A 7074-nucleotide genomic window follows, 5' to 3' on the forward strand; every position below is an offset into this window, starting at 1 on the left:
TTAGCGTGGACAGTTGACCCTGACTGCTTACGGTGTCAACCGTAGTTTGGGAAGTCAAACAGGCCTCACTCAAACCTTACTCACACTAAGGAACGAGACATGGTCATGCATGGTGTGCTGTGGTGATGAACCTAGAGAGGGCGGGCTGATTCCACAGGAGCCCTGTGAACTTAGGGCTCAGAGGGGCCCAGGCACGTCGCCGCTACATGATGGATCACATTATTATCATGGGCTGGGAGAGCCGCGCAGACAGCCGGATTTGCAATTCACATTCGGTTTCTCACCGAGACCTTCTCTGCATGAAAGGGGTAATTGGGCTGGAGCCAGAGTCACTGAGAGAAGTGAGGCGAGACCAGGGCACCTTGTAATCAATCAGCTAATCTCGTCACGTCTCCGTCCGCCGGAACGCGATGCAAATACGACAAATACGTCCTCATTTATTACGCCGCGCCGCTGACGATAAATGAAGGAAGGGGAACGGCGTCCCTTGTTAGTCAGAGCGATGACTTCTTCACCCGACAGGGTGAAGACTGAACACGCAGTGTAGCGTTGAGAGAGACATCACCCACCTACTGTACCATTCCAGGACGGGGTACGAGTTGGATTTCTCAATGGATTGCTTGCTTTTCAGATCAGGCAGCACATTGTGTGTGCACGTTCAGTTGCAATCTGCAAAGCTACACGCCTCAGAGGTTGCTGAAGGGTGAGCCTATGGGGTCCGGGAGACGTCAGAGAGGCACAGACACCCCCCGGGGGGGGGGGGGCATCAGGTCAGACGTGAAGACCAGCTGGAGACGTCTCTGGCTATCAGCGCGTGCAGGTATGCAGGGCGTCTGCGGAGAGACCACGCGGGTTCCTTCCCCATCCGTGAGCCCGGAGTCAATCGGTCGATGGCCAAGGAACATGACACAGACTCGCGAGTCACTCGGCATCAGACGGAACAGGACATGGCGTGCTTTTTCCGCCTCACCGCACCGCGGCTCGCGCTACAGCGTTTATTCACGGACCAATCCATAAAGCACCCAGATGATACGGAGCCCGGCTCGCTGTTGTCAAGAGGAGTCCGGGCGCACAACCAATAGCGCCGCCGCACCTTGCCCGCGGGTCGTCGATGTTTGCTTTTAAACGTCGCCAGAAATTAGACCAACATGCGCTCGGGAGCACGGCGCACGACCTTTGACGTCTGAAGATAATCTTTTTTTCATAGTGTCACTCAGAGGTCAACATTATTTTCGGCAGCTGACCTATTAGAATTCCTCGGGAGGAACTAAAGCGAGTCAATTTCTTGCTGTCACATCCGTTTGGTTGTGGGCCCTCATCGCTGAAGGATGTGGACAGTATGTCACGTTCCCGCTTCCCAATGGCTTTGACAGGCAGGGCAAACGACAATAGCTAAAATGTTATGCCGCAATGCCGCCATCTAGTGGACTTAAAATATATTTTATACATTATATAATATTAAATTCCTGGTGGAAATGTAAACACGCACGATCGAACACATTTTTAAGGAATGCTCAAAATATGAAATACTTTGGGAATTCTATATCTCTCATTTAAATGCAAAAACTTACATTTAAAAAAGCTGACAGCGTTTCCAAAGATAACCTCAAATGATTGTGACTTGGGCATCAAGCAAATTAAATGTTTTCAGCCTCTCTCTGGATGTCATGTTAGGTCATGAAATGTTCATTGCTTGCATAAATAGCTTAATTGTACCAGCTATTTTAAGAACATCTAATAGGCTGCTGTCAGAGTCTGATGACCAGGTTAATAATCAAGCTACAACGATTTTAATAAAAACAAAAATAGTATTTAATATATTTACAATAAACATACAATCATGTAATCTTTCCCAGGAAAATATACAGAACTTAAAGCTTTTAATACAAAGTCATGAATAAATAAATCATTCATAATCAAAATAAATAACGAGCGAACGTGGAACTTTGTCATAACAATCAGGAAAATCCCAGCGAGTTAAACTCATTCCCTTTTTCCAAACTGTTTTACCTTTGAAGAACTTTCTAGAATAACGCCTGGAACCAGTGTGGCTGGTCCAGGCTCTAATGGTTCCACTGGGGCCCGGAACCTCCTCCGCTCACAAAGAGCCTCCTTCCAAATAGCATCATCCTCTTATGGGTTTGGGGGTGTTCACACACACATCATGGCTTTGTTAATAGTTGGCTTCATAGGGACTGACGGCCCACAACGACCAGGCGGACTCCCGCAGTAACTGGTGCATTCTGGGATTTGGGGCTTTCTCTTGGAGTTCTTTATGAAATGGATGAAACATTTTTGGAGGGAGACTCTTTATGCATCCAGAGGTCTTATGACAGATAGCTCTTACCTGGCAATACAAAATAAATACATAAATAAATAAATAAATAAATAAAACAACTTAACATTTTTTCATTACAAGGCAAAAAACATCTGTGACACTTTAGAGCGCCAAAAGGGAACAGTCCTGCAGTACGTAGAGGTCTGTCCTCACCCCCCTCCGCTTAACATCATCAAAACTAGAGCTCTGCACGTCATCTCCAATAGAGCTCCAAACATAATGTGAAATATAAATCTAGACTTCATCTTAAATAGAGCTCTAAACATTATCTCAACCGGAACCCTAGATATGATCTTACCCTAAAGATCTCATTAAATAGAGCTATAGTCATCATCTGATCTAGAGCTCTAGGCATAGTCTTAAATAGACCTCTAAATGCTATCTTAGAGACCTGTAATCTGTCATCTTAAATAGAGCTCTGAACATTATCTCAACCAGAGCCCTAGATATAATCTTACATAGAAGTCTAAAGATCATATTAAATAGAGATTTGGTCATTATCTGATCTAGAGCTCTAGGCATAGTCTTAAATAGACCTCTAAATGCTATTTTAGAGACCTGTAATCTGCATCTTAAATAGAGCTCTAAACATGATCTCAACTAGAGCCATACCTAGATATGATCTTACATAGAACTCTGAAGATCATATTAAACAGAACTTTAGTCATCATCTGAACTAGAGCTCTAGGCATAGTCTTAAATAGACCTCTAAATGCTATTTTAGAGACCTATAATCTGTCATCTTAAATAGAGCTCTGAACACCACCCTCACTAAAGTTCTAACCATCATCTTAACTAGAGCTCTAGTAATCATCTTTAACTGAGCTCTTACAATCATCTTAAAACTCTAGACCAGAACTAGGCTAGCCCTCTCGACATCATCTGTTATTAAGCTCTCAACATCACCCTGACTAGAGCTCTAAACATCACCTGGACTAGAACACTACATATCTTATATAGAGCTCTAATCAACCTAACTACAATCAAAACATCATCTCGGCCAGAGCTCCAGATATAATCTGAACTAGAACTCTAAACATCTTCGTAAATAGAGCTCTGAACATCCTCTGGACTAGAGCTTGAAACAGCCAGGCACAGGGGCAGGACTGCTTGGTTCAAGTCGGGCTAATAGTTAATATTCTACGGCCAACGTTATCTACAATGTCCCTACGGCTTCAACATTGGTGCCATTTTCAAGCAAAACATTGTTGTAGTTTTTTTTTCATTAATTGGACTGAAACACAAAACATCGATCCGCTTGCCTCGATGGAAAGAGAGAATCGTCTAAAGTAAGACAGCAAATCCACGCGTAGAAAGAAAAACTACATCAGAACAAGTAATACATCCTAAATAACATGGTTATACAGCATTTATAGGCAATACAAGTTGGGACACTTTTGATATGCTAGAAACAAAACGAGGCATCATCACAAAAGGCTACAAAGAACTCAAGGGTCCTGTGTGAGTGGGAGTGAGTCCTTGTGTGCGTGCGTCTGTAAGTGTGTGTGGAAGTGTGTCTCTGTCTGTGGTAGTGCTTGTGTGTGTGTGTAAGTAATTGAGTGTGAGAGTTGTGTGTGTGTGCTTGTGTGTGTTGAAGAGCTTGTGTGTGTACATGTGCATGCTTGTGGGGTTGTGTGTCTGTATGCGAGTGCTTACGTGGGTGTGTGTGTGTGTGTGTGCATGCATAGCCGTGTGTGAAAGTATCTGTGGTTATGTGTGTGAGTTTGTCTATGTTTCTGTGCATACTTACACATGTGCATATTCATTTCTATGTGTGTGTGTGTCTGTACCCCAGTCCTCCAAGCAGAATTCTACATGTCTGCGTGTCAGCTGATGGTGTTAGGTCGGGGGGTCGGGGGTCAAGTTTCAGGGGCCGTTTAGACCAGTGGACAGTAGTGACATTTCAACGTGACGCCAGCAGACTGCATACTGCTGTGGTTAGTCTTGCATCGTTGTACCTTGTCGTATACTGTCCCTAGTGTCTAAAGCTATGTAGTGCTGTGTTCCGCTGTACAGTACAAAGCAGAGAGAGAGATAGTCCTACCAACCCAGCTCTACCCATCCTGCCTTCTTCGCTACTGCGGACAGAAGGAGTCAGTGCTGGGTGTTGTAGTTTTTGTTACTGTTGTAGTTGTATTTTTTTTTTTTTTACGGTGAGTTGGTGACAAATGAACACCACAGGCTAACTAGACATTAGGCAACTGGACAGTTTGGCTCCAGAAACAGGAAAGGAAACGAATACTTAAGACCTGCCCTTACAAAACAAAAGACAAGGAGCCGGGACACCGGTATCATAGGTGTCGCCATAATAAAATCCTAATGGAGTCTTTAGGGACTCTTAACAAACTCACGGGACTTTTAACAGACTCTTAATAGACCATTAACAGTCCCTTAACAGAACCTTAATAGACTCTGAATAGACTCTTAACAGGCTCTTAATAGATAATTAAAAGACACACGGTTTTAAACCTTACAGCGGAAGCATTCCATCGTCTCAATATATTAAATTAGTCCTCAGGTATTTTTAACAGTACAGTGGTAAAGAAAAAAAAGAAAAAAATGCAGTCCATGTTTTTGATGCAAAACATATTAAATTCTTACAAAGTAAGCCCGGGAAAAAGGACAATATGCGGTACTCCCTGTATGAATAGATCCTCTGACACTATGTGCTAACTATGAATCCCATAGATCAAACGGTCCATACGTCGCCGCAGTGCGCAGTGACTCCCTTCCAAACAGCGGTCTAGACGACCGCTATAGATAACACATAGATAGATATATAGAGAAGGTTTGCCATCCACACAATGCACTATGCATTATAATAATCCCCTTCTCGTTTTTCATGGCTAAATCTCAAAGGCGTGGATTTAACTGTCACCATGACAACCATGAGTGCCATGTGCCTCGGCGCCTGTTGTATCATATACTGGATATAACTTTATTGTTCTTAAACTGCATGCATTACTGGCATGCTGTAGTCAAACTCGTGGTCTCGGCCAAAGCTCTATCCGCCACCTCTTTGGCACAGGGTGAAATCTGGAAGTAGCATAATCATCTTCATCGTCATCAACATCATCATCATCAACGCCGTGTGTGTGTGCTACTGGGAGGTTACTGGAGCGATGACGCCAAGCCACTACGTGCTCGCGCTCATGCTTCGTTGCCACGGAAACAGCGGGGGGTTTGGGGTTGGAGGGGGGGGACTTCGGAATTAAACTGCCATTTCGGGCGCAGGCGACGGCTAACGGCTAAAGTCAGAAGCGCTTTGAAGGTTTCGGTTTGGGAGATTTGGTTCTAAAAACAAACCGAGGAAATGATAAAATAGGTCTGCTGACAGAGGCGTTCTGGTAAGAGAACATGTCGAACTGTCGGGAACTAAAGGCCACGGTCTGTGCTGATTGGACAGCTCGTTCTGGGTGACGTCGTAAAGGGAACAGCTACGAACTAACAGCGGTGACTCAACATGAAAACCAAAACCTCCAACATCCACAGACTGGCAAACAGTTACAAGCTGCCCAGAAACAGAACAATATTCTCTCACATCTGAAAAAATTATCACTCTTAAAAAAAAAAAGAGCCATTTACTCTCAGAAATATTATAAAATAATAGTAATGGAATCACTTTGAAAAGTATGAAACGCAATTCAGTAGTTAACAAAAATAATAGCACTTTCAGTAAACTGGATTCTTTACATTTTTAGAGATATTGAATAATTAACGCCAGGTTTATTCCTACTGACCACGTGCCCTGAAGCAAACCATCGCGTGCGGTCAAACTCCAGCAACGACCCCAGGGATTATTTTGTACATGTCGACAAACATCTCCATCTCCGTCTCTCTCTCTCTTCCCCTCTCTCTGTCTCTCTCTCTCTGTCTCTCTCTCTCGGTCTCTCTCTCTCTCTCTCTCTCTCTCTCTCTCTCTCTCTCTCTCACTCTCTCTATGAGCCTACAGCTAGCAGGGTGGCCACGGTAACTACGGTTACTACTGTGATGCTCCTTCGACCCGGTCGGCTCTGGATGGCTCGCGTCGGTCTTCAAGTCTTGTGAGAAGAGTTGAAATGACAAAGTAAGATTTTTTTTTTTGGGGGGGGGAAACAATGACCCCACTAATCTGTAAAAAAAAAAAAATAGAAGATAAAAAAAAAGAGAAGTCACACAGAGCAGGTGGCTGTTTCTAGGGAGGCTGGTCGTCATGACAACGGGTTTCTGGTCGCATTCATAAGAGTGGATGAGAAGTGGAGTCACTGTTTCCTTGCTGCTGTATTTGAACCTGTCCATCTCTCCTCCGGAACCTGTCTGGACGCAAAGACAGACGCAGTTATAAAACAGACAGACGGACGAACCGACAGACAGATGGACAGATAGACAGACAGACAGACGGTATGACAGACAGGCAGACAGAAAGAAAGTCAAACAGACCAGCAGCCGGACAGAAAGACAAGCAAAACAATTGACAGACAGATATGTAGACAGCAAAAGTGATGGACAGACAAGAGAGTCATACAGAAGAACTGACAAATAGACAGATAGACATACACAGACAGTCAGAGAGTCAGACTCACACAAACAGACAGACAGACAGATGGACAGCAAAACATACAGAGCAAGACAGACAGACCGACACTCACACACATACAATCAGAGAGACAGACAGAGATTCAGACAGACGGACAGACATACAGAGTAAAAGAATCAGAGAGACAGTCAGACAGAGGTTCGGCCGTACAGACCTCCCC

Source organism: Pollachius pollachius (genome assembly GCF_949987615.1).
Source record: "Pollachius pollachius genome assembly, chromosome: 5".
Lineage (NCBI taxonomy): Eukaryota > Metazoa > Chordata > Actinopteri > Gadiformes > Gadidae > Pollachius > Pollachius pollachius.